This window comes from Lissotriton vulgaris, chromosome 9 (genome assembly GCF_964263255.1).
Source record: "Lissotriton vulgaris chromosome 9, aLisVul1.2, whole genome shotgun sequence".
Taxonomy (NCBI): Eukaryota; Metazoa; Chordata; class Amphibia; order Caudata; family Salamandridae; genus Lissotriton; species Lissotriton vulgaris.
Window position 1 is genome coordinate 276,751,441 of NC_141697.1, and position 27,868 is coordinate 276,779,308.

Here is a 27,868-nt window from a genome sequence, read left to right on the forward strand (position 1 = left end):
ACCAAAATAACTTCTTAAGGACAGACTTTGTTCTAGTAATGCCAGAATGTCCCTCATGACATAATTCAATAATACCCGATCGGAGGTTAACAGGAGGTATAATTCTCTCTCCTCTCAACAAAAAATCATCAGAAAAGGTAAGTTCGGACCTAATTTCCCAAAAAGGTTTAATGGTATCTGGAAGACTGTCCTTGCGAGGCCAACCACTTAACACAAAGGTCAAAACGTTAACTAGAACTTCATCACTCTTAAATTCAGTTTCCCATTCTACTTTGTTGATAGCCGCCCTACCAATATCATGGACCAAAGCTACCTGGAAATCATTCCATTTGTCATCCTCGCACTTTTCCAGCATAACAGGCATTCTTGACAGAAAGTCAGCAACAAAATGATCCTTGCCCGGGGTATAAACAGTTCTATAGGCCAGGTTTTGCAGGCGCATAGAGATCTTTGCAAGTCTTGAAGAAATATTAGTTGAACTATCGCTAGTCAAAATTTTAACTAGTGGTTTGTGATCACACCTTATAGTACATACCTTACCCCACGTGAAAAACTTGAAATGATTAAGACCCCAGGCACATGCCAATGCCTCTCTCTCAATGACCGGGTATTTTGCTTCACAAGGAGAGAGAGACCTCAAGGCAAAAGCAATATTGTGTTCTTTACCATCTTGACCCAATTGTGACAACACAGCCCCCAGACCCTTATTACAAGCACCAGTAGTCACAATGCTTTCAGCACCAGGATCAAAACTACTGAGGCTGATGGCACCAGCAAAAGCAGATTTCTAATGGTCTTAAAATCTTTTTTGCACTCGCTAGACCATGCAAAAGAATTTTTTTTTTAAAGAAGTTGGCGAATGTTGAAGCAATTGTCAGCGAAATTAGGAACATACTTAGCGCAAAACTCCGCCATTCCTAAGAAGGACCTGACACCATCCTTACTTGTGTGGGTTGGTGCATCTTCAATAGAAGAAATGGAGAAGTGTGGCTCACTGGTTAGAGCAGGCAGACCCTGAAGCAGAGGTCAGACCCGGGACCAGGGTTCAATTCCCGACGCAGCAGGGTCTTGAGCTCAAATGTCCATGGACTCGATAATTCTCGCTTCGGTGCCTGACCTAATCTTGGGTTCACACTCTGCAACTCTGGGCATTAGGCTTGCTTAATCTCCACTACGGCCCCCCGGGGCGGGATGCCTGGCTTTCACCTTGGGGATGCCCTGTAGGGGCTATCTCACTGGGAAAAAGCCAGGATGGGTTCCCAAGGCAAGCACGGAGATACCCCTTCGGGGGTCGATTCTGGCGCTATATAAGAAACATAATAATAATAATAATAATAAAGATGTTGGTCTGACACCATCACAATCTATGACATGACTGAAGTAAGTTACACTGTCACTAGTGAATTTACATTTTGAGAATTCAATGGTGAGTCCTCTGTTTTTTAAAATGCTCAAAACTTTGACAAGTATGGCATCATGTTCTTCCTTAGATTTTCCATGTACCAAGATATCATCTTGGAAGAATTCTACTCCTTCCAATTTGTTAAACAAGTGAAACATCAGACGCTGAAAAACATCTGCGGCCGAAGCGAGGTCAAGGGCATGCGGGCAAACTAATAACAACCAAAAGGGGTAATGAATGAAGTGAGATGTTTGGAGTCTTGTGATAGTGAAATCTGATGATAGGCAGACGAGAGGTCAATTGTGGAAAACCACTTAGCTCCCTTGAGGCAACTGACCATCTCGTTAATTTTGGGAAGGGGAACCCTATCGATTAAGATATTGTCATTAAGATGGCGAAGATCAACACACAATCTTATCTTACCATTAGAGCGATTGGCAAATACGACCGGAGAAATCCACTCCGAAGCCTCTATTGGCTCTATCACTTTAGCTGAGACTAGCTTCTCCAGTTCCTTTGCTACATCGTCTTTGACCAGAATGGGTACATTGCGACAACTATGTACTTTAGGAATGGCATTCTTCTTGAGGCATATTTTGACTTCGAAACCCCGTAAGTTACCCACTTATTACTGAAAACTGAGGGAAATCTTTTCCTCATGTCTTCCCCCAAAGATGACCCTTCGTCAACAACCAAGACTTGTTCTTTACTGTTGGGATTTAGAATAATATGCAGTAACTTCTGATCCAGCCAACCTAAAACAGGTGGACCATTCCTTGCCACGTACAGTTTCCCACGACTGCGTCTGCCTTTAAACTAAAAGATAAACCATCTATAGCCATGAGATCAATTGTTTCGCCTCCATAGCCTTCAGGGTGAACATCTGGTTCCAAAAGATGTTTACCAACCTTATCTACAAACGTACTTTTCCATTGTTTTTTCTCAATAATAGTGTATGGAGAGCCGGAATCAGCAATGATATCTACGTTCACACCTCTAATAATCATGTTACAAACAGGTTTGTTGGTGCAAGCAACACAGTCAATGTTTAGCATCATGTTGCTTCTGAACTTCGTGGATAAGTCATCATGAGAAATAATATCATTAACAGTAGTTGAGTTGTCCATAGTATCAGGAGAGTCATTGGTATCAACTACAAATTTGACTTTGGAATTTTTTCTGTTACACACTTTCGAAAAGTGACCCATCAAACCACAATTCGAACATTTTTGCTTAATAGCTGGACAACTCTTACTGTGGGCAAGATGATCTAGACTCCCACGTCTATAACATCTGGCACGCTCTTTAGTAATAGGGATTTTCTCTCTGAACCTAAAAGTACTTTTACTATGGTCATTAGATACATTGATTTTACCTACAAACGCAGTTTCTTGACTTTCCTTCTTTAAAGTTGTAGCACAGCGACCTGAAATTTCTGCCTTTCTCACAATAGCCAGTATATCATCCAATGGAGCATCACCATTCACCCATAATCTGTCCTGTATTACAGGATTGAAGGCATGCATAACGACCTGATCTCTGATCAGATCGTCATGCAAGACCCCACACCTACAGTCAAGAGATAATTTTTTCAATTCAGAAACATAATTATCAATGGTCTCAGTTTTAGCTTGTTTCCTTTGAAAAAATTGAAATCTGGTGACTCTGATACAAACTTTAGGCTTAAAATAGTTGTCCAACTGTAACAAAGCAACTTCAAATATGTTAAAATCTCCTGAGGTTACAGTATAAGTTATTTGATTGAAAGCCTTAATACCCATAGGACCAAGAGCATTTAAAAGTAATCTCTTTTTTTGTTCAGGAGCCATTTTTTTGGCTTCATCAACTGCTTCAATATAGTTCCCGAAATAGGCTTTCCATTCTGTGCACTTAAGGGAGGGTTCCGTACCAGAAGATCAGAAAAGCTGAGGAGATGAAATGCTGAAATTAGGAGTGTTGATAGAAACAGCATTTGAACCTTCAGAAGTCATGTTACGAATGTAAGTCAAGTTCCCAAAATAATACAAATAAATGACACTAGTATAGTTCCAGATCCAAGGTAAGAATTCAAATATTGAGCAGTTCACAAGGATAACATATTGTGCAGTACATAAATGTTGCAGTTCAATGAATACTGATAACCAAGGTATGATTCAAATCCAGGATTGTGCCGTTCAATGAAGAGTAGATAACATATTTTGTGGTAAATTATATTTGAATTGTCGAGTTAAATACCAAATGATGCCGTGGAGCGTAGAGAAGAGAAATATAGCTCCTCCAAATAACATCCGATGTGATGAAGAAATAGAATTCGAGGATCGGTAAAGTAAACTTGCTCCGTGCAAGGTAACTAGGCAACACCCAACTCAAAATGGCTGACTCACGTATCACGCAGCGTAACATGCGCAATGACGCAATTCCGCTGAAGGTGAGGAATGACTAAAGCTTAAGACGTCATACGCACTACACGCTGCGGAAGATTACGAACACAGCAATTAAGTCAGGTAAGCAGTGGAATTTTGACCAGGGATTGAAAGATGTGTCCGACCCAATGCATCAACAGACTCCCAATTTCGGTCAAAATACCACCTTGACGAATATACAGACCGTGATCTGCCCAAACCGGAAATCGAACGTCCAATGTTAGGCAGCACTGATCCGAAGAGGTACACAGCCAAATTTCGAAATCCGACGAAACTTGATTCAGTACGAAACAAAGTAGAAATATTTCCTGCACACATAGGTTTACAGCTTCTCAGGGGGTCCCTCGTCGCCAGTGAAGAAATGACTCATTTAGTGAAGAAATAGCTTCATTCCTGAGGAGCAGTGGTGGATGTGCCTGCTTCTCATCCACCTCGCAACTGTCTACCAGCATACATAGAATCCAAATCTACAATTAACTCAAAGCATTCTCTCAACTAGGTTGCTTCTGCATTCGCGTGCAACCTAGTTGCTAAGCAACAATACAACACCTCCCTCTATTACACAACTACTAATAATAGCATTGCCACAGACCCCTTGTGGTAACTTAGTATTTAGTATGAAGTAGAATAGAATGTAGGATATAGAATGAAGAATGTGGATATGTGGAATCTGTTATACGTTCTGTAGAGAGCTGTCAGACCTGAGTTGAACTTGCAGCTGGCAGCACCCTTATTACCTTGCTACTATCTTTAAATGAATAAAGAAGGGGGGCGTGGCCAAGATGGCGGGCTGAGCGGTCGCACTTGCCGAGAGCTCCCGGACCCCTGAATTCCTACACCGCTTGGAACCGCTGATTCCCCCCCGGATCAAGCGGCAACTGAGCCTGGTGCTCACGGTGGAGGTGTAGAGAGCCTGCTGAGCCTGGTTTGCGTCGTCGGGGATGAGATTTTGGCCGGTGAAGCCCAGGTCGGAGCCCGCTGAACGGCCCGAGTGAGAGCTGGAAGCCGCGAGTCTCCCAACCCTCGGAGCGCGACGGAGTGACCGGCCTCCGAGGTGTGAAGCCCGCAGCGGTGCATGAGCTGTTGGAGTGGAAGTCGGCGACGGCTCCGCGAGCGGCTCGAAGTTGTCCGACAGCGGCTGTACGGAGCGGAACGGAGCGGAGGTGCGGAGCGGGGGCGGAGTCGGCATCACCTCACTACGCCAGCCCGTGGCTTGAGGAGGCCCGCCGGAGGAGATCGCCTCGGCTGGTTATCTGTGCGGAACTGTGGAACGAGTCTCCCGGGGAAGATCTTTCCCTGAAGCAGTGGACCCCGGCGAACGTTGCACTGTGACTTAGCCCACTGGCCGGATTTCTGGATCTCAGATCGGAGAAGGAGAGAGGGTCTCCATCTTGGGCGTTGTCCCCTCGACACTACTGAGCGGCCATTTTGTGAAGTTCGGCCGGGCAGCTCGGCCCTCCTGGTGCTCTTTGTGTGGGCTGCTCCCGGCTGGCATATAGCTGCTTTCTTTGCTGTTCAGTGAGCCTCAGTGTCCGTTATTGCTCTACAATGTCGAATGCCAGGGGGCAGCGACGGGGCGACCGGACCTTGCCGGAAATGCTGGGACGGGGCGCCCTACGCAGCGGAGGTGCCCAGCCTGCCGCGACCTCCCCGGCACCAACCAGGGGAGCGGACGGTGGAGAGCCCCCGGTGACGAGGTCATTTCTCGAGTCCCTGTTTAGCTCCCTTCGGGAGGACTTTCAAACGCTCAAGCGTGAAGTGGCCGGGGAGGTCCGCGAAGTGAGGAGAGAGATGGACGCCCTGGGGGACCGTGTGAACACAGTGGAGGAGGCGGGTCACTCCAGGGATGAGGAGATCACCCATCTGCAGCAGGAGGTCCTGCGGCTACGGGAGCAACAGATTGAGCTACAGGCCCACGCCGAGGACCTTGAAAATCGGTCCAGGCGGAACAACATACGGGTCCGCGGTGTGCCGTCTGGTGAGGAGGGTGAAGACGTGACCGCATATCTGGTGGCCCTCTTCCGTGCGATCCTGGGAGAGTCGGAGGACTTTTGGATTCGCATTGACCGGGCACATCGGGTGGGTCGCCCCCGCAGAGCCACGGCGCCCGCTCCGGACATTTTGGCCTTCCTCCCGAACTTTCCCTTGAAGGAGCGGATCCTCCGAGAGGCACGAGGGCAGCAACCTTTCCGATTCCGGGACCACCCTGTGACCCTGTTTCAGGACTTATCCACAGTCACGCTACAGAAGAGGAAATCCTTCAAGATCGCCACGGACTTCCTTCGAGAGCATGAGACACAGTACTCCTGGGGGCACCCCTTCCGTCTGATCTTCAGGTGGAACGGTGTCTTGCATCAGCTTCGGTCCCTTCAAGATGTCTGCGCGGTGTTGGGCCTCACTGCATCGGACACAGATACCCCGACCCCACGGCGGAGGCGCAGCACTCGTAATGGATGGCAACAAGCTGGGGGGGGGCCTCTCCTCCGGGGGAGCGCCCGGGCTCGCCTGCAATCCGGGCAGAAATGGCGGCTGCCATCCAGGAGGCCTCCAGAGTGGCGGCGAATGGCGAAGTGGCCTTGACGGCCTGAACTCACTCCGGGGGGAGTCTACTTTAGCTCATTCTTATTGCAGGTGCGGGGATCCGGGGGGTGGGCTGGGAGGAAGGGCGAGTGCTGGAGGTGGTGGCTGGACGTCCACTAGGTTGACTTACCACGGCCTTGCCCGTTCCGGGCCGGACTGGGACAATGTCTTTTTTGGAAAGTTTGGGAAGTGGGGAAAGGGGTTGGGGCGGGCGGGCAGATGTTTTGATTTTGGGACCTAGAGGGGGGGCCAGTAGCGGGGGGTGGTGGGGATTTGGTAGTGTAGGGGCAGGGGGGGGGGGGGTTTGGTTGTGGGGTGTTTGGGTTCGGGGACTGTACTGTGCCAGTGGTTGATTCAAAGTTGCTCTGTTTTGAGGCCTCGAAGGGTGCCTTCTGTGTCTGCTGGCGGGGCTTTGCTTCTTGATATGTGCTCCTTGAACTCCCTCTTTGATGGCTCTTAAGGTGCTTACTCTCAATGTGAAAGGGCTGAATAATCCGGTTAAGCGGCGGGCAGTGTTATCCCTGTTGGAAAACTCACAAGCGGATATCTGCCTGTTGCAGGAGACCCATTTGCTGGCTAAGGATTGCTCGCGGATGCGTACCCCCAAGTTCCCCACACAGCTATTCTCCTCTAGCACCTCCAAGACGGCAGGGGTGACCATTTTGTTTTCTAGAGGGTTCAGGGGTGAGGTCGTGAGCAAGGTAGCAGAACAGAAAGGGAGACTTCTAGTATACAGGATTAAGGTGGGGGGCTTCGCACTGACTATAGGCTCCGTTTATTGCCCCAATGATCATCAGGACCAATTCTTACACAGGGCCTTGGACGACGTTGCATCCACCTCTGATAGGCACATAGTGTTGGGGGGTGACTTGAACCTGGTTTTCGACGCGGCGCTGGATAGGTCTGTGCAGCGGCGCCATCAGTTGGGTGAGCTTTCGGGCTCGATTCGAACTCGACTTGAGGAGCTGGACCTGCATGACATGTGGCGCCGCCTCCACCCCACCACCCGCGCATACTCTTACTTCTCACACGCCCATAGATCTTATGCGCGCTTAGACCATCTCCTAGTGTCGGGCCCATTGCTCCTTTTGGCTTCGAATGCGGACATGGGGGTCCTCTCTCTTTCTGACCACGCTCCGGTGGAGGGCGTTTTCACTCTTCCACCGGTGGCTCGGCCGAGGGGGGTCTGGAGGCTCCGAGACACGCTTTTGCATAGGCGGTCGGTGGTGGATCAGATCAGGGCGGCCATTTTGGCTTTTCAGACCGTGAACGATAATGGGGATACTTCCCGCGCGACACAGTGGGCAGCCCTAAAGGCCGTGCTCCGAGGCGAATTTATCGCGATTTCCGCCGCCGAGAATAGGGACCGACAACTCAAGAGAGATGAGCTCACCCGGCAGGTGAGGGAGCTGGAGCAGGTTCATCATAGGACAGGGGCCCCCAGGGTGTGGAGGCAGCTGAAGGCGGCGCGGAAGCTCCTGGCGGCCCTTGACACAGATCGGGCGGAGTACGCGGTGCTCCGCCTGAAGCACAAATATTACACAGGGGGCGATCGGTGTGGGCGGCTCCTGGCTAACAAACTCAGGGTGCAGCACCAGCAGCACCAAGTGAAGGAACTATTGGACCCGGCCGGAGGCAGAGTCACGACCGATGAGCACATAGCAGACGTCTTCCACGGCTTTTATGCGGACCTCTACTCCGGGGAGCCCCCTTCGGCCCAGGCTGAGGGGGACTATCTGGACTCGGTCCCGCTTCCGTCGCTGACACAGGATCAGGCTCAGTATCTGGAGCGTGACATACGTATCGAGGAGGTGGTCACGGCGATATCCCGGCTCAAACTGGGCAAGGCCCCGGGACCGGATGGCTTCATCCCGCTGTTTTACAAAACCTTCTGTCAGGAACTGGCGCCTCTGCTGACTCGCCTCTTTAACTCCTTCGCAGAACCGGGAGCCATCCCCTCCGAATTTCTCCAGGCCACGGTCTCAGTGATCCCTAAGCCGGGCAAGGACAGGACCGCCTGCGGGTCCTATCGTCCCATTTCGCTGCTGAACACTGATTTGAAGGTGTTCACCAGTATCTTAGCGGCACGCCTGGCGTTGCACCTCCCCGGCATGGTAGACTCGGACCAAGCGGGCTTCGTGCCCGGTAGGCAAACGGTAGATAACACGAAAAGGGTGACACACATTCTCGAGAAGGCTTCCAGGATCCCTGGAGAGAGGATGCTCCTGTCCATAGACGCGGAGAAGGCTTTTGACAGGGTGCACTGGCCCTACCTTGAGAAAGTCCTGAGCAAATTTGGGATAGGGGAGAAGTTCCGTCATCTGATCTTCAATTGCTACCGGTTCCCATCTGCGGTGGTCCGGGTGAACGGCGGCAGCTCTCGACCCTTCCCCATTGAGCGGGGCACGAGACAGGGGTGCCCGCTCTCCCCCTTGCTCTTTGCCTTGTATATGGAGCCATTTGCCCAGAGGGTTAGGCAGAACCCTGACATTATCGGCGTCCAGATGGGTGGGTTTCGTCATGCGATTAGCCTGTACGCGGACGATGTCATTCTGACGCTGGATGACCCGCGGAGGTCGCTGCCGGCCTGTGTGGAGGAACTGAACTTATTCGCTGACGTGGCGGGCTTCAAGGTGAACCTGGGTAAGTCGGCCGCCCTAGACATCTCGCTTACTGCTGCCACTAGAGTGGAACTGCAGAGGCTTTACCCTCTGAGCTGGTCCAAGGACCGGATCCCGTACTTGGGGATCCTGTTGGCGCCCTCCCTCCCGGAGATGGTTACGGCCAATTACGCAGCTCTAAGCACGAAAATCAGGGAGGAGCTGGGCCGGTGGGATAAGGGCACGCTGTCGCTACTGGGCAGGGTGGCCGCGGTGAAGATGACCCTCCTGCCTCAGGTGCTTTACCTCTTCAGAGCGTTACCGCTCCAGCCCCCTGCGGGGTGGCTTGCGGAGACTCAGACTGCCATTGCACGGTTCGTGTGGCAGGGCCGCAGGCCGAGGATCAAGAGGGGCATCGCTTTGCTGTCACCGGAATCCGGAGGGCTGGGGATACCGGACTTGCGGAAATATTTTCAGGCCGCTCAGCTCCGATATCTCGTGGAATGGAGCCGGTGGGAGTCTGATAAACATTGGTTGTTCCAGGATCAGGCGGTGGCGGGTAGGACGCTGCAGGAAGTGCCATTCTTGAGGCGAGCCCATCGGCCCCCCAATCTTTACGCGTCTTTGGTAACGCGGGTTCCGCTCCAGACGTGGGACTCGGTGGCTGCCAGATGCGAGCTAACTACCTTCCCCTCTCCCTTTACGCCGCTCATTGGCAACCCGGACTTTGGCCCGGGGATGGAACAGGGTGCCTATGAGCGCTGGCGGGTGGCCCGCTGCTGCACTCTGTACCACTTGTACTACCCTGAGGGAGTTGTCTCCTTCCAGGACTTGAGGAGGGATTATGGCCTCCCCGAAACGGAGCGCATGCGATACATGCAGGCGCGCCACTGGGCATTACAACCCCAAGTGCGCGACGCGGCACACCGGGAAATCACGGAGTATGAGCGTTGGTTAATTACTCGCACGTCGGACGCCAAACTGATCTCAGACCTGTATAAGATGCTGCAGCCCCCCTCATTTCACATTCACAACCCCGGTCGGGAACGATGGGAGCGAGAGCTCGGGCGCGAGCTGAGTCATAAAGAATGGGACCACATCTCCTACCGCGCGCGCCACTCGGCCTACCACACGGGTCTTACAGAGACCTTTACTAAAATCTCGACCTACTGGTACCGCACTCCGGAGAAACTGCACGAGATGGATAGGGCGATACCAGGGACGTGCTGGCGCAACTGTGGCAACACTGGTACACTAACACACATACTATGGGACTGCCCCCTGCTGGCTCCTTACTGGGAAGAGGTCCTGAGCGAGGTGGACAAATGCTTTGGGATAGAACTGCCTAGATTCCCGGCCTATGTCCTGTTGGGGTTGCCGAATGGGTTGATGTATCCCCTTAGGTCTAAGAGGGGTAGACAGATCGCAATTGCGCTGGGATCAGCGGTGCAGAATATTCTCATACACTGGCGCACTACAACACTTCCCTCTGTAGTTGGTTGGCTGCACAGATTATGGCACGTTCTTGGAATGGAGAAGATGTCCTTAGTAGCCCTGGGGGATACTGAAACCTTTGAGGAATTGTGGGAGCCCTTTCACAGCCTGTTATGTTCCGAGTTTCGAGAGATCACCTGCCCTAGATACCTTCGGTTGTTGAGGCTGACGCCGCCACCGAACCCGCCTGCTTGATTGGGGGGGGTCGGTATTGTATAGTAGAGATTCATGGAGAGTTCACAGTAGTGGAGACTGTAGATGCTGGCACAGTACAGGGGGTGGGTTGGGGTATGGTAGTTGGGGGTTCAGTTTGGTTAGGTAGGTTTTTGGAGCGGGGTTGCTTCTCCTCCCTTCACCCCTCCCCCCCCCTTCTTTCCTTTCCTCTCTTCCCTTCCCTCCCCCCCCTTTTTTTTCTTTCCCCCCCTTTTTTTTCATTCGTTCTCTCTCTTGTCCCCTCCCTCCTGATTTTCTCTCCTCCCCCCATCCCGCCCCTCCCCTCCCTTTCTCCCCCCCCCCCCTCCCCTCGTTGTCTGTCCGTGCCCACAGGTGCGAAAGCTATGCTCCCGAGTCGGATGGAGCCTCTTGCAAAATTGTAACTGCATTGTTGTACTGGCTGTATGATGCGCATTGGTGCGCGGATCTTGTGGTTCATCTGTTCCCTGCCCCTTTGTGTCCTACCCCACCCTGCTTCAATAAAATACTTTAAACCTAAATGAATAAAGAAGATATTGAACTTATCATCGTGTGGAGAGTTACTACAGTTTTGACGACGTTGTGGTATTAGAACTGAAGACATAAAGAAGTCAGTGACTGTAAGATTTTTTTTATGATTTTGCCATCGGTGCAGCGTGCTAAGGATTTTTAATTTTTTTTTTACTCTACTTCTTCTTCACCGTTTTCACCAATTATCTCAAGTTCGTTGAATGAACGGTGAGCCTATTTTCTTGTTCCTGCTTGTGTCCCGTTGTCTGCGTTGAACACCTTAATACCCAGTGCATCTTACGAAAACTGACTTGTGTCTCTAACGGAACGACCTTCGTTGTAGATGGCTCACCTTTGAAAGATGCAGCATTGTCTGTGACACTTCGCCTGTGACCACGTTGTGTTTGGTGTGGCCGTGAGCTAGTACACTGCATTCTGGGTACGCTCTACGTGACCAACGTAAGGTCACGCAAGCGGCCATCTTGTGGTCGATCGTCAAATTTTCAATCACAGAGGAAAAGCAGACGTGGTCGATCAGCAATCTCTAATTACTGTAGAAAGCAGACTACGTAAGGAGACAACACATTTGCATGACAAACAGTATTTATTTATTGTTACTAACTTTTCATACAGAATCTTTTAGGGTGTGCAAGGGTGCTGCCCTGTGAATATTTTTTCAAGAATCGTTTTCAAGGAATAGGTTGAACTAAATTAAGACACACATGTGATAAATGCGTGGTGCAGGTCTCAATTAAAGTCTTAATTGGCATACTTTCAAAGTTACTTTCAAGTACCATCTCTATATACATATATATTTTTTTGTGCCTTTTTTTTCCCTTCTTCTCACCATGCCTTCTTCTTCAAGTGACAGTGCATCTAAAGAAACATCACTAGGCATGAACTTAATGTCTCCAAGAGAATTTCTGACTGTGTCAACTAAATTGCTAACATGGAAGATGTAGGAGGGTCATTTTCACCAGAAAGGAAAAAGAGAATTATTTTATTAAGTTTGGGTCCGGAAGGTTTGCGGATTTATAATCAACACAAACAAGACAGAGATGGTGGAGACATTTATGTTTTTAAAGCAGCATTACTAGATTTAGATGACCATTTTTCTCCAAGTGTCTGTATTGCTGTTACTAGACATTAACTTTTTCAACGGAAGCAAGAAAGAAATGAATCTATTGATGATTATGTAGCTGCATTAAAAAAGTTAGCTATCAAATGTAGATTTTCTCAGCTTCATGATGAATTTGTGCGTGATCAAGTGGTGATGTATGCGAAAAACAAATCTATTCAACATAAGCTATGGGTTGAAGGTGATAGTTCATTGAAAGAAATTATCGCTATGGTTAAAAAAGCTGAATTGTCTGAAAGATGTGCGAAGGCGTCCTTAGCTAATGAAAGAAAGGATGTAGAAGTGGTTAACAAAATTTCAGATAGAAAAAGCAAATATAAAGGTAATAGAGATATGAAGGTAGGATTTAAAAAGGATAACATAGAAACAAAGACGTTTTCAGAGTTAGTTTACTATAGATGTGGAAGTCACTCACATTCCGCTCATTATCCAAAATGTCCAGCTAAAACAACAAAATGCTTAGTATGTGGAATTGTAGGACATTTTGCTAAGGTGTGCAGAAGGAAAATGTACAAAAATTACAAAACTAAGGTTACATGCATTCAAGAAACAGAACCAGATGGCAGCTCTTCATCCAGTGATGAAGTTGTTCAGGTGCAATTGGTTCCAAAGAAAAAAGTAGTATTGAATATTTCAGGGTCATCAGATAAACCCTTGTGCCAAGTTTCTTTAGGAGGAGTTCTTACCCAATTGGCTGCTGATTCGGATTCGCCATTCACTATCATTGCTCAGCACATTTGGGATGATAAGCATGGGCGAATTTTGCAAATTTGCGGTTCGCAAATTTGCCTATTCACGAATTCGCAATCCGCAAAATCCGCGAACTCTCGCGAATTTCCGGATTTTTTCTTTTTTTTTGTGTTCGCAAGGGTTTCTGCCAGTTCGCAAGGGTTTTGTACCAGTTCCCAAACGCGAACTTGTCGGGTTGCAATGGTCGCGACTATGTTGTTTCTACGTCTGGTTCATCACAGCACCCTCTGTTTCACCACTGCCACCCTCTGGTTCATCCATGCCACCCTCTGGTACATCACTGCCACCCTCTGGTACATCACTGCCACCCTCTGGTTCATCACTGTAGATTATGGGGGGAAAAGGCAGCACACCTGCCCTGCTTCAACTGACATGAATTAATTTGGGGTTGATTATTGTGTCACTGAGTCTGGCACCTGCTTCCTTATCTGTAATTGCTTTCTGTTGCAGCGCAATTTTTTTTCACAGGACCTTTGTGGTCTACTTGTAGCTATTCTCTGAGCCTGCTGTGAGGGTCAGAGCAGGTTCATAGAATAGTTGCAAGTAAGCAACTGAACTCTTGAGGGGGTCCTCAGGAAGCACTACAGGGAATGGTTACTAATGATGAGGTTGAACTTTTGCACCTGCTGAGTGCTTTCAGTTTTGCAAAAATAATTTTTTTGCAAATTCGCGGGGTGCGAATTTGCGCGAGATCGAATTCAGAAGCCGCGAATTTGTGCGAATATGCGTTTTGTTTTTTTGCGGCGTGTTAGTTCGCAAAGTTTTGTGCGTTTTAGCGAGCCGCTTGTAGCGCAACGGCGCGAAGTTACCCTCACGGTCATTCACGGGCATGGCTATTTTGTTTGTGTGATGTATTTCCGTTTCCGGGCGCTATGTGTAATCTCGCAAAGTGTGCGGCTCACTAGTACAAGTTTGCGTGTGATCGCGAGGAAAATCTCGCACGAACTTACCCACGAGGTCGTGAACGGGCGTGGCCATCTTGTTTTTCATTCATTGCTATGGTTCAGGGCATGCTTTCTGTATCCTCTATCAATCTCTGCCATCCTTTGCTTGTTTGAAGTTTTTTTTATCTATTTTACTTATTATCTATCCCTCTATTTTTCTAGCTCTATATTTTTGTGTTTTCTGCTACTTTCGGTTAATTTTAAACTACTTTTTTTAAACTCTTTTCTTTTCTTCTTCCCTATTCAATTTCTTCTTTATTATTTACCTTCCTTTCTGCCCAGACCATGGTAAAGGGAGCCGGGAAGCAGCCTGAGAAGGGGAAGGGTCCCGCACCCCGTGCCCGGCTCCCGTGCGGGCGTTTGAGGGGGGAGACAGTCACAGCCCGGGAGATCTTTAGCGCGGAGGAGGTGGTGGCACTAGTCTTTTATGTCCAGCGCCGCCTCCCCAGGACCATCATGGCAGGCGGCAAGATCGCTAGCGGCTACAGGATCCGGGAGCGCCGGAAGCGGTGGGAGAAGATGTGCCGGGCCATGTACCAACACTCTTGGGTCCGGCACACCTACAACCAGACCACCCACCATTGGACGGATCTCCTGGACCGGGAACGTGACTTGATCGACCTGCTCGGCCTCGAGATCCCCGGGCTTGGTGAGTAGTAGTAGCTATTTCTTCACTACTGTTTTCTCCTGCAATAATGCTGTTGATTACATTGTAGGTAAATTATATTTCAAAATCTTCCGTGCATTTCAGGTGCACTGCTCTCTTTCTCAGTAGCGTTGCTACTATGCTTATTTGTTTTCGATTTTGTGTTCATTTCATTGGCCTGAGAAATTATGTATGAGTGTAGTTTAAAGAACTGCGTAATGCTAGACACTAAGGGTCAGATTTTTAATTACCGGCGCATCCCTGCAAAGTAGCAGGGATGCGCCAGTAATTGTGCGCCACGCAACCACCACCCATGGTGCACCGTATTTACAATGCGGCGCACCATGGGCCCAAAATGTCACCGAAGCATTAAGCATCTGTGCCGTAAAGGCGGCGCATTGCTGGAGTTGCGTTTCAACGATGGCGCAGCTCCAGCAATGCTCTGGGGTGCCCTATCTCCCCAATGCTGCGTCAAGCCGTACGTCTGCTTCAAGCAGGCGCAGGGTTTGAGTCATGCATCATTGTCCTAAAAGTGGCTGATTGAAATCTTGTAGATTTCCCTCAGCCACTTTTAGGATGCGTTCCTGCGCAGGAACGCCCTCCCTTGCGCCGGAACGCCCCCTGATGGCGCAGGGCTTTACAACGTGATGCATCTACCATATGCGTCACGTTGTTAATATACGCTGCACCATGGTGACTATTTTGTTCTGCGATGTGTCACAAAAGTCACGGAGCAAAAGAGCCGCAAGGGGCTTGTAAATCTGCCCCGACAGACTCAAGTCCAGTCCTTCCTTTGTACACCTGGCAATAAGAAGAAATAGTGCTGTGTCACGATTCTCCTGTGCCGCCTGTTCCTTTCTAGAGAAGCATGCAAGATGCTCATCTGTGATCACCCAGTACATAACTGTATTTTTTTTCCCATCTGAAAAAACCCACCCCTTTCCCGTGCACCAGCACCTCTTTATGTATTTTGTGTATTTGTATTATGCTTTTAGATACGTTTTGCAAGAGAGATAGCTATAATTAATGTTGTCATACAAATGCTATGTTCTATCTCATGGTGACCTTGGTTCTGGTATTTCCGTGATTAATCTGAGGTATTTTACTTTGTTTAAAGCTTGCTGACAGAAAGCTTTCACACGCGGAAAGCCGAAGGCAGAGTAAACGCGTGTGCGTTTATTTTTGCCGTCTTCCGTCTGAATGCTGAAAGCCTTCCGCTCGCGCTGCACGCGGAAGGCCGAAGACAGTTGAAACGTGCAAGAGCACGTTGTCTTTGGGTGCGGACGGTATTTAAACCGCACCCACACCTAGGGAACTCGCTTTGCCTCTGGATTTTCGAGAGGACAACTCCGCGAGTTCCGTCTACAGAATCCCTGCTTCAGCGCTTCACCTGAGGACTTCGTGGGAGCAACTTCTAAGCCCATAGAACAGCTTATCCAGCGCAAAGATTGAAGAACTTTGCTTGCAGCTCTGAAATCTTCACGATCAGCACAAGAAGACTTGAAAGCTAAGTTTTTTGTTACTCTCAAGGCGCCCAACGCAAGAAAGAAAGCTATTTAAAATAGAATTTGACTAAGACTTCTCTATTAATAGTGTCTTTTGGGGGCTGTTTGAATGTCAGTGATTTCTTTAGAACCTGATTTGTTTTACAATAAGGATTCTTGTGATTTACTGTGCGCGCAAATCGGGTTTCTGTTTTGGAAGTATTCACAAGAAAGTCATTGTGAATTACATTTTATGTTTTAAGAGTATTGAAGTTACTTATCTGTCTAGGAGTATTCACAAGAAGGTTATTGTGAATTACATATGCTCGAGTTGTCGCTTCTCTTGGTGTATTTCATTTTTCTTAGGTAAAATACACAAGAGCTCATCAGAACCCACCATTTAATCTTGAGAGGAGTAGATTCTCAAGTAAGTTTTGGTAACAGGGGAGAGAGAGAACGAGGAGAAAAGAGAACTATTAGGAAAGACTGGATTGTTAATATTTATTTCTTTAATTCACAGACTTCTAATCTGTAAAGCCACAAGTCATCCTTAAAGGACAACTCCAAAACGACTTTCCTGACAAGACAAAGAAATACTGGACGGTGGATAGAACCAGACTGCTCGCAGGTAGGACTCAGCTCAGTGTAAACTAGCTCCTTAAATAGGGAAGAGGGAGGACCAGCTTTTAAGTAGGAATACTATAAGAATAGAGTTGATAGTAAGTTTTATTGTTCTTGTTAATTCGCAGGTCGACAGTCAGACACACAACACTCCAGTCAACGTCCAGTACCGGCCCTCCTCCCGAAAGTTCTAGTTAATGCTTAGCTGTAAATCTAGTCAGCAAGTTTTGGTTAGAGTTTTTGGGAAGTTGGTCCCTTGCGTCTCTGCGAAAACCTCTACGCTGTCTGCAGGAATTCCTGTCATTTCTAAGGTAAGAGACAGCGTACTTAGGTCTTGACAGAAGGCAAAGCCCAAGAAGAATATTTCGCCCAGACGCAATGGACCAGGTTTCCTTACAGGAAATAGCAGCTGTTCTAAAGGACATCAGGGATGAAAATGTTTCTTTAAGAAACGATATGACTGCGTTACAAGCAGCCATTCAGCAGAGTCCAGTTAGTGTGCAGACTTCATCCTCAGACTCAGGGGGGGGAACTCAGATTCAGGTGGTTACCCCAACACCTACACCTTTAGCTCCACCAGAACGTTTTTATGGGGACTGTAACAAGTTCTCCATATTCTTGCAGCAATGTCATCTACATTTCTTAGCCAAGAAATCAGCCTTTCCTGATGACTCCTCCAAAGTAGCTTTTATGTTATCTTATTTTGGAGGTGATGCAGCTCTTTGGTCCATCCCTTTAGTTGAAAGAGATGATGCAATTCTGTATAATGTTAGGAATTTTGAACGCGCCCTAAAGAAGATTTTCGCAAAACATATGTTTGTGCAATCTGCAGACAATGAGTTATTGAGTTTAAAACAAGGGTCTTCTGATCTGCTTCATTATATCTCCCAATTCAATCGTTTGGTACTTGAGGCTAATTGGCCGTACGATAAAAGAATTTCTATTTTTTATAGAGGTCTTCGGGAAGATCTGAAAGATATGGTAACTCAAATCTTAGAACCTCCTGATGATATCAGTGAGTTTATCGATCTTGTGATAAAGTTGAACCATCGTCTTAGTGAGAGAAAGGGCGAAAGAGGGAAGAGCGACCATAAAATCTTATTTGTAAAGGATAGAAATACATCATCAGGTAAGGAGGTAGGCCCTAAGACAGATCATGTGGAACCTATGCAAATAGGAACTGTTCGAGGTCCGCTCTCTAAAGATGAAAAGGAAAAAAGACGAAAATTAAATCAATGTCTTTACTGTGGTAAGACTGGACACTTTGTAAGAGACTGTCCAACCAGACCTACTAAGTTTAAATCAAAATCTTCAGATCTTGCTCTTACCCAAGAATCGTCGGAAAACTAGAAAACTCGATGAAAGAAGAGGTCGGTTCATCAAGTGTAATTTCCAGTTTGGCCTCTACTGTTCCACCTTTGGGATGTAAGCATTTTGGTATTCTAGTCGAGTTAAGAAGTCAATCGCCTTCCTCTCAAACTAGAAAGGTAGAAGCAGTAATAGACTCAGGAGCTACGGGAAATTTTATGGATACTCAGTTTTTCTCCCAGTTAGGCTTTGAGTCTATTTTAAAAGATCATCCAGAGATTGTTAGAGCAGTAGATGGTAAGGAGTTAACTTCAGGACCGATTAGCCGACAATCTGAAATCCTTGAAATGGACTGTTCGCCTATTCACCGTGAAAAGATCCAATTTGACATCATAGACGCCCCTCAGTTCAAGATGATTCTGGGAATTCCTTGGTTGATCAAACACAACCCAAGTATAGATTGGGTGTCTCAGACTATAACCTTTCAGTCATCTCATTGCATTAACAGATGCTTTCTTCTTGAAAGATCAGGAGAAATTATTCAAGGGTTTAACTTTCCTTCCAATTCATCTAGAGTTTTAGCAATTGAAGGTGTTCCATCTGTTTACTCAGATCTTCAAGACGTTTTTGACAAGAAAAAGGCAAACACTCTCCCTCCACACAGGGACTTTGATTGTAGAATAGATCTTGTCCCAGGGGCTACTCTGCCTTGTAGTCGAATTTATGCATTAACGGAAAAAGAGAATGTCCACCTTAGAGAGTACTTGGATGAGTACCTGGCAAATGGCTTTATTCGTCATTCCAAGTCTCCTGTCTCATCAGCTCTTTTTTTTATTCCGAAAAAAGGAGGTGAATTGCGCGCGTGCATAGATTATAGAGCCTTGAACAATGTGACAGTAAAAAACCGGTATCCTTTGCCTTTGATTCCCACTTTGTTAGATCAGATCAAAAAGGCAACCATTTATACAAAATTGGACTTGCGGGGAGCTTACCATTTGGTACGAGTTCGAAAGGGCGACGAATGGAAGACAGCTTTTCGTACAAAATTTGGACTTTTCGAATATCAAGTCATGTCTTTTGGTCTTTGCAATGCCCCTGCAGCCTTCCAATTTTTTATAAATGAAGTTCTGCATGAATTTATTGATGTATGCTGTGTTGTTTATATAGATGACATCCTTATCTTTTCAAATTCTGAAGAAGAGCATGTGCAACAGGTCCGAGCTATTCTTAAAAAACTGCTTTCTAATTCTTTGTATGTCAAGTTGGAAAAAAGTTTGTTTCACACTTCAAAAGTAGAGTTCTTGGGATATGTCATCAGTCCTAAGGGGATAGAAATGGACCCAAAGAAAGTGGAAGTGGTTGAATCCTGGCCCAGTCCTTCTTCAGTAAAACAAGTTCAAAGTTTCTTGGGATTCGCAAATTTCTACCGTCGGTTCATTCAAGATTTTTCTAAAACAATCACTCCTATCACAAGGTTGTTGAGAAAGGGTGTAAAATTTGTGTGGGCAGATCTTGCTGAAGAAGCTTTTCAGAAACTCAAAAAGAAATTTATTTCAGCCCCTATTCTTTCTCATCCAGATCCCAGCCAGCCTTTTATTGTAGAAGCTGATGCTTCCCAATTTGCAGTAGGAGGTATTTTGTCTCAAAGACATGTAGACACAGGACAAATGCACCCAATTGCATATTTCTCTAGAAAATTATCTGAAGCAGAATTGAATTATGCAATTGCAGATAAAGAACTTCTGGCTATAAAGGCAGCATTTGAAGAATGGCGCCATTATTTGCTGGGAGCAAGACATCCAGTGACAATATATACGGACCATAGAAACCTTCAAGCCTTGAGATCTGTAAAAGCTCTATCTGCTAGACAATTGAGATGGTCAATGTTCTTTAATGATTATAATTTTGTTATTACCTATCGACCAGGTAAAGAAAATTTGAAAGCTGATGCATTGTCTAGAATGGGAGAAGTTTTTATAGATGCTCCGTCTGAGGTAAAACCTGTAATACCTATATCACGATTTCAAGCAAGTATAACTGTTTGTGATGTTATTTCAGACATTAAGAAAGAATTGGCAAAGAAAGATTTCAAGGTTTGGAAAGAATCTCATCCTTATTTACAGGAAAGGGATGATTTGATCTTTATGCAGAATCTCATTTTTGTACACACTGATGCACTAAAGGAAAGGATCCTACACTTTCATCATGATACTGCCTTATCTGCTCACCCAAGTAAGATTAAGACCTATGACTTAATCAAAAGAACCTTCTGGTGGCCTTCAATGTTTAAAGATGTGCAACTTTTTGTTGAAACTTGTGGTGTTTGTATTCAGAATAAACCTTCTCATCAAAATCCAAGTGGTTTGTTAAACCCTCTACCTTTGCCACCTCAACCATGGCACACGATTTCTTTAGATTTTATTGTTGAATTACCAATCACTAAAAAGGGGTTTACCACCATTCTAACTATTGTGGACCAGTTTTCACGCATGGCTCATTTTGTCCCGCTTAAGAAACTACCAACTAGCTTGGAATTGGCACACTTGATAATGGAAAATGTAGTCCGTTTGCATGGGATTCCATCAGTGGTAATTTCGGACAGGGGATCCCAGTTTATTTCACAAGTTTGGCAAAACTTGAGGTCTCTTCTGAATATGGATATACGTTTATCCTCTAGTTATCATCCTCAAACAGATGGTCTTACGGAACGCACCAATCAAACTATAGAGCAATTCATTCGCTGTATGCTAACTAATGTAGGTGAGGAATGGTCAACACTCCTAAGTCAACTAGAATTTGCCTATAACAATGTTGATCATTCCTCCCTTGGTATGTCACCTTTTTTTTGTAACCTAGGTTATCACCCTAACTCTTTTCCTAAAGAGATAAAAGAACTCAATCATGTACCAGCTATTTCTGAGTATGTTTCCAAATTATCTTCCATTCAAGAGCAAGCAACTTTCAATTTGGCCAAAGCAAAAGAAGATCAGAAAAAGTTTGCTGACAAACACAGGTCTGAACCTCCACTTTATTCACCTGGGGATAAGGTTTGGTTAAGCACTAAAAATTTGAGATTAAAAGGGAATCGTAAATTTAATCCTAGGTACATAGGTCCTTTTCCCATAGAGAAAATCATAAATCCAGTATGTGTGAGATTGACCTTACCTGCCAAATATCAGATCCATCCTGTGTTCCATGTATCGTTAATCAAACCTTTTCACTCCCAGACTCGATTTATCCAACCTCCTTCCTCCATTGATGTTGAGGGAAGTCCAGAATTCGAAGTAAAAACGATTTTAGATTCCAAGAGGTCTAGGGGAAGATTGCTTTACCTTATTGATTGGAAAGGTTTACGGCCCGGAGGAAAGGTCTTGGGAACCTTTGGAAAATTTAAAGAATGCTCCCAAATTATTAAAGAGGTTCCATACTCAGCATCCTGAGAAATCCAAACCCATTGCACCGGTCTTAGGGGGGATCTTGAGGAGGGAGTACTGTCACGATTCTCCTGTGCCGCCTGTTCCTTTCTAGAGAAGCATGCAAGATGCTCATCTGTGATCACCCAGTACATAACTGTATTTTTTTTCCCATCTGAAAAAACCCACCCCTTTCCCGTGCACCAGCACCTCTTTATGTATTTTGTGTATTTGTATTATGCTTTTAGATACGTTTTGCAAGAGAGATAGCTATAATTAATGTTGTCATACAAATGCTATGTTCTATCTCATGGTGACCTTGGTTCTGGTATTTCCGTGATTAATCTGAGGTATTTTACTTTGTTTAAACCTTGCTGACAGAAAGCTTTCACACGCGGAAAGCCGAAGGCAGAGTAAACGCGTGTGCGTTTATTTTTGCCGTCTGCCGTCTGAATGCTGAAAGCCTTCCGCTCGCGCTGCACGCGGAAGGCCGAAGACAGTTGAAACGTGCAAGCGCACGTTGTCTTTGGGTGCGGACGGTATTTAAACCACAACCACACCTAGGGAACTCGCTTTGCCTCTGGATTTTCGAGAGGACAACTATGCGAGTTCCGTCTACAGAATCCCTGCTTCAGCGCTTCACCTGAGGACTTCGTGGGAGCAACTTCTAAGCCTATAGAACAGCTTATCCAGCGCAAAGATTGAAGAACTTTGCTTGCAGCTCTGAAATCTTCACGATCAGCACAAGAAGACTTGAAAGCTAAGTTTTTTGTTACTCTCAAGGCGCCCAACGCAAGAAAGAAAGCTATTTAAAATAGAATTTGACTAAGACTTCTCTATTAATAGTGTCTTTTGGGGGCTGTTTGAATGTCAGTGATTTCTTTAGAACCTGATTTGTTTTACAATAAGGATTCTTGTGATTTACTGTGCGCGCAAATCGGGTTTCTGTTTTGGAAGTATTCACAAGAAAGTCATTGTGAATTACATTTTATGTTTTAAGAGTATTGAAGTTACTTATCTGTCTAGGAGTATTCACAAGAAGGTTATTGTGAATTACATATGCTCGAGTTGTCGCTTCTCTTGGTGTATTTCATTTTTCTTAGGTAAAATACACAAGAGCTCATCAGAACCCACCATTTAATCTTGAGAGGAGTAGATTCTCAAGTAAGTTTTGGTAACAGGGGAGAGAGAGAACGAGGAGAAAAGAGAACTATTAGGAAAGACTGGATTGTTAATATTTATTTCTTTAATTCACAGACTTCTAATCTGTAAAGCCACAAGTCATCCTTAAAGGACAACTCCAAAACTACTTTCCTGACAAGACAAAGAAATACTGGACGGTGGATAGAACCAGACTGCTCGCAGGTAGGACTCAGCTCAGTGTAAACTAGCTCCTTAAATAGGGAAGAGGGAGGACCAGCTTTTAAGTAGGAATACTATAAGAATAGAGTTGATAGTAAGTTTTATTGTTCTTGTTAATTCGCAGGTCGACAGTCAGACGCACAACACTCCAGTCAACGTCCAGTACCGGCCCTCCTCCCGAAAGTTCTAGTTAATGCTTAGCTGTAAATCTAGTCAGCAAGTTTTGGTTAGAGTTTTTGGGAAGTTGGTCCCTTGCGTCTCTGCGAAAACCTCTACGCTGTCTGCAGGAATTCCTGTCATTTCTAAGGTAAGAGACAGCGTACTTAGGTCTTGACAGAAGGCAAAGCCCAAGAAGAATATTTCGCCCAGACGCAATGGACCAGGTTTCCTTACAGGAAATAGCAGCTGTTCTAAAGGACATCAGGGATGAAAATGTTTCTTTAAGAAACGATATGACTGCGTTACAAGCAGCCATTCAGCAGAGTCCAGTTAGTGTGCAGACTTCATCCTCAGACTCAGGGGGGGGGAACTCAGATTCAGGTGGTTACCCCAACACCTACACCTTTAGCTCCACCAGAACGTTTTTATGGGGACTGTAACAAGTTCTCCATATTCTTGCAGCAATGTCATCTACATTTCTTAGCCAAGAAATCAGCCTTTCCTGATGACTCCTCCAAAGTAGCTTTTATGTTATCTTATTTTGGAGGTGATGCAGCTCTTTGGTCCATCCCTTTAGTTGAAAGAGATGATGCAATTCTGTATAATGTTAGGAATTTTGAACGCGCCCTAAAGAAGATTTTCGCAAAACATATGTTTGTGCAATCTGCAGACAATGAGTTATTGAGTTTAAAACAAGGGTCTTCTGATCTGCTTCATTATATCTCCCAATTCAATCGTTTGGTACTTGAGGCTAATTGGCCGTACGATAAAAGAATTTCTATTTTTTATAGAGGTCTTCGGGAAGATCTGAAAGATATGGTAACTCAAATCTTAGAACCTCCTGATGATATCAGTGAGTTTATCGATCTTGTGATAAAGTTGAACCATCGTCTTAGTGAGAGAAAGGGCGAAAGAGGGAAGAGCGACCATAAAATCTTATTTGTAAAGGATAGAAATACATCATCAGGTAAGGAGGTAGGCCCTAAGACAGATCATGTGGAACCTATGCAAATAGGAACTGTTCGAGGTCCGCTCTCTAAAGATGAAAAGGAAAAAAGACGAAAATTAAATCAATGTCTTTACTGTGGTAAGACTGGACACTTTGTAAGAGACTGTCCAACCAGACCTACTAAGTTTAAATCAAAATCTTCAGATCTTGCTCTTACCCAAGAATCGTCGGAAAACTAGAAAACTCGATGAAAGAAGAGGTCGGTTCATCAAGTGTAATTTCCAGTTTGGCCTCTACTGTTCCACCTTTGGGATGTAAGCATTTTGGTATTCTAGTCGAGTTAAGAAGTCAATCGCCTTCCTCTCAAACTAGAAAGGTAGAAGCAGTAATAGACTCAGGAGCTATGGGAAATTTTATGGATACTCAGTTTTTCTCCCAGTTAGGCTTTGAGTCTATTTTAAAAGATCATCCAGAGATTGTTAGAGCAGTAGATGGTAAGGAGTTAACTTCAGGACCGATTAGCCGACAATCTGAAATCCTTGAAATGGACTGTTCGCCTATTCACCGTGAAAAGATCCAATTTGACATCATAGACGCCCCTCAGTTCAAGATGATTCTGGGAATTCCTTGGTTGATCAAACACAACCCAAGTATAGATTGGGTGTCTCAGACTATAACCTTTCAGTCATCTCATTGCATTAACAGATGCTTTCTTCTTGAAAGATCAGGAGAAATTATTCAAGGGTTTAACTTTCCTTCCAATTCATCTAGAGTTTTAGCAATTGAAGGTGTTCCATCTGTTTACTCAGATCTTCAAGACGTTTTTGACAAGAAAAAGGCAAACACTCTCCCTCCACACAGGGACTTTGATTGTAGAATAGATCTTGTCCCAGGGGCTACTCTGCCTTGTAGTCGAATTTATGCATTAACGGAAAAAGAGAATGTCCACCTTAGAGAGTACTTGGATGAGTACCTGGCAAATGGCTTTATTCGTCATTCCAAGTCTCCTGTCTCATCAGCTCTTTTTTTTATTCCGAAAAAAGGAGGTGAATTGCGCGCGTGCATAGATTATAGAGCCTTGAACAATGTGACAGTAAAAAACCGGTATCCTTTGCCTTTGATTCCCACTTTGTTAGATCAGATCAAAAAGGCAACCATTTATACAAAATTGGACTTGCGGGGAGCTTACCATTTGGTACGAGTTCGAAAGGGCGACGAATGGAAGACAGCTTTTCGTACAAAATTTGGACTTTTCGAATATCAAGTCATGTCTTTTGGTCTTTGCAATGCCCCTGCAGCCATCCAATTTTTTATAAATGAAGTTCTGCATGAATTTATTGATGTATGCTGTGTTGTTTATATAGATGACATCCTTATCTTTTCAAATTCTGAAGAAGAGCATGTGCAACAGGTCCGAGCTATTCTTAAAAAACTGCTTTCTAATTCTTTGTATGTCAAGTTGGAAAAAAGTTTGTTTCACACTTCAAAAGTAGAGTTCTTGGGATATGTCATCAGTCCTAAGGGGATAGAAATGGACCCAAAGAAAGTGGAAGTGGTTGAATCCTGGCCCAGTCCTTCTTCAGTAAAACAAGTTCAAAGTTTCTTGGGATTCGCAAATTTCTACCGTCGGTTCATTCAAGATTTTTCTAAAACAATCACTCCTATCACAAGGTTGTTGAGAAAGGGTGTAAAATTTGTGTGGGCAGATCTTGCTGAAGAAGCTTTTCAGAAACTCAAAAAGAAATTTATTTCAGCCCCTATTCTTTCTCATCCAGATCCCAGCCAGCCTTTTATTGTAGAAGCTGATGCTTCCCAATTTGCAGTAGGAGGTATTTTGTCTCAAAGACATGTAGACACAGGACAAATGCACCCAATTGCATATTTCTCTAGAAAATTATCTGAAGCAGAATTGAATTATGCAATTGCAGATAAAGAACTTCTGGCTATAAAGGCAGCATTTGAAGAATGGCGCCATTATTTGCTGGGAGCAAGACATCCAGTGACAATATATACGGACCATAGAAACCTTCAAGCCTTGAGATCTGTAAAAGCTCTATCTGCTAGACAATTGAGATGGTCAATGTTCTTTAATGATTATAATTTTGTTATTACCTATCGACCAGGTAAAGAAAATTTGAAAGCTGATGCATTGTCTAGAATGGGAGAAGTTTTTATAGATGCTCCGTCTGAGGTAAAACCTGTAATACCTATATCACGATTTCAAGCAAGTATAACTGTTTGTGATGTTATTTCAGACATTAAGAAAGAATTGGCAAAGAAAGATTTCAAGGTTTGGAAAGAATCTCATCCTTATTTACAGGAAAGGGATGATTTGATCTTTATGCAGAATCTCATTTTTGTACCCACTGATGCACTAAAGGAAAGGATCCTACACTTTCATCATGATACTGCTTTATCTGCTCACCCAAGTAAGATTAAGACCTATGACTTAATCAAAAGAACCTTCTGGTGGCCTTCAATGTTTAAAGATGTGCAACTTTTTGTTGAAACTTGTGGTGTTTGTATTCAGAATAAACCTTCTCATCAAAATCCAAGTGGTTTGTTAAACCCTCTACCTTTGCCACCTCAACCATGGCACACGATTTCTTTAGATTTTATTGTTGAATTACCAATCACTAAAAAGGGGTTTACCACCATTCTAACTATTGTGGACCAGTTTTCACGCATGGCTCATTTTGTCCCGCTTAAGAAACTACCAACTAGCTTGGAATTGGCACACTTGATAATGGAAAATGTAGTCCGTTTGCATGGGATTCCATCAGTGGTAATTTCGGACAGGGGATCCCAGTTTATTTCACAAGTTTGGCAAAACTTGAGGTCTCTTCTGAATATGGATATACGTTTATCCTCTAGTTATCATCCTCAAACAGATGGTCTTACGGAACGCACCAATCAAACTATAGAGCAATTCATTCGCTGTATGCTAACTAATGTAGGTGAGGAATGGTCAACACTCCTAAGTCAACTAGAATTTGCCTATAACAATGTTGATCATTCCTCCCTTGGTATGTCACCTTTTTTTTGTAACCTAGGTTATCACCCTAACTCTTTTCCTAAAGAGATAAAAGAACTCAATCATGTACCAGCTATTTCTGAGTATGTTTCCAAATTATCTTCCATTCAAGAGCAAGCAACTTTCAATTTGGCCAAAGCAAAAGAAGATCAGAAAAAGTTTGCTGACAAACACAGGTCTGAACCTCCACTTTATTCACCTGGGGATAAGGTTTGGTTAAGCACTAAAAATTTGAGATTAAAAGGGAATCGTAAATTTAATCCTAGGTACATAGGTCCTTTTCCCATAGACAAAATCATAAATCCAGTATGTGTGAGATTGACCTTACCTGCCAAATATCAGATCCATCCTGTGTTCCATGTATCGTTAATCAAACCTTTTCACTCCCAGACTCGATTTATCCAACCTCCTTCCTCCATTGATGTTGAGGGAAGTCCAGAATTCGAAGTAAAAACGATTTTAGATTCCAAGAGGTCTAGGGGAAGATTGCTTTACCTTATTGATTGGAAAGGTTTACGGCCCGGAGGAAAGGTCTTGGGAACCTTTGGAAAATTTAAAGAATGCTCCCAAATTATTAAAGAGGTTCCATACTCAGCATCCTGAGAAATCCAAACCCTTTGCACCGGTCTTAGGGGGGATCTTGAGGAGGGAGTACTGTCACGATTCTCCTGTGCCGCCTGTTCCTTTCTAGAGAAGCATGCAAGATGCTCATCTGTGATCACCCAGTACATAACTGTATTTTTTTTCCCATCTGAAAAAACCCACCCCTTTCCCGTGCACCAGCACCTCTTTATGTATTTTGTGTATTTGTATTATGCTTTTAGATACGTTTTGCAAGAGAGATAGCTATAATTAATGT